Genomic DNA, 310 nt, shown 5'->3' with positions numbered 1-310 from the left:
GCGAAGGAACGAGAAAGGATGAAACGAGGGGTAAGAAGGAGGGTGCTTGAGGGTATATATAATATATACCTGGTCAACAATGTTGGGCAGCGCCTCCAGGATAGCCTCTTGGTTGGTGCGCTGCACGAATTGTATAGGGATGCCTGAAAGGCGTCCTCGAATCGCCACCATCAAGTGCAGGTAAAATTTGAGGACACCGACCCTGGGAACGGGAGGGAGGAAGGGAGGAAGGGCGCGAGAAAGGGAGGAAGGGAGAGAGGAAGGGAGAGAAGGGGATGATGGGGGCAAGGAATGGTAGTAATTGGCCTTT

The sequence above is a fragment of the Nannochloropsis gaditana genome (assembly GCF_000240725.1).
Source record: "Nannochloropsis gaditana CCMP526 unplaced genomic scaffold scaffold669, whole genome shotgun sequence".
Lineage (NCBI taxonomy): Eukaryota > Eustigmatophyceae > Eustigmatales > Monodopsidaceae > Microchloropsis > Microchloropsis gaditana.
This window is presented reverse-complemented; position numbering follows the sequence as displayed.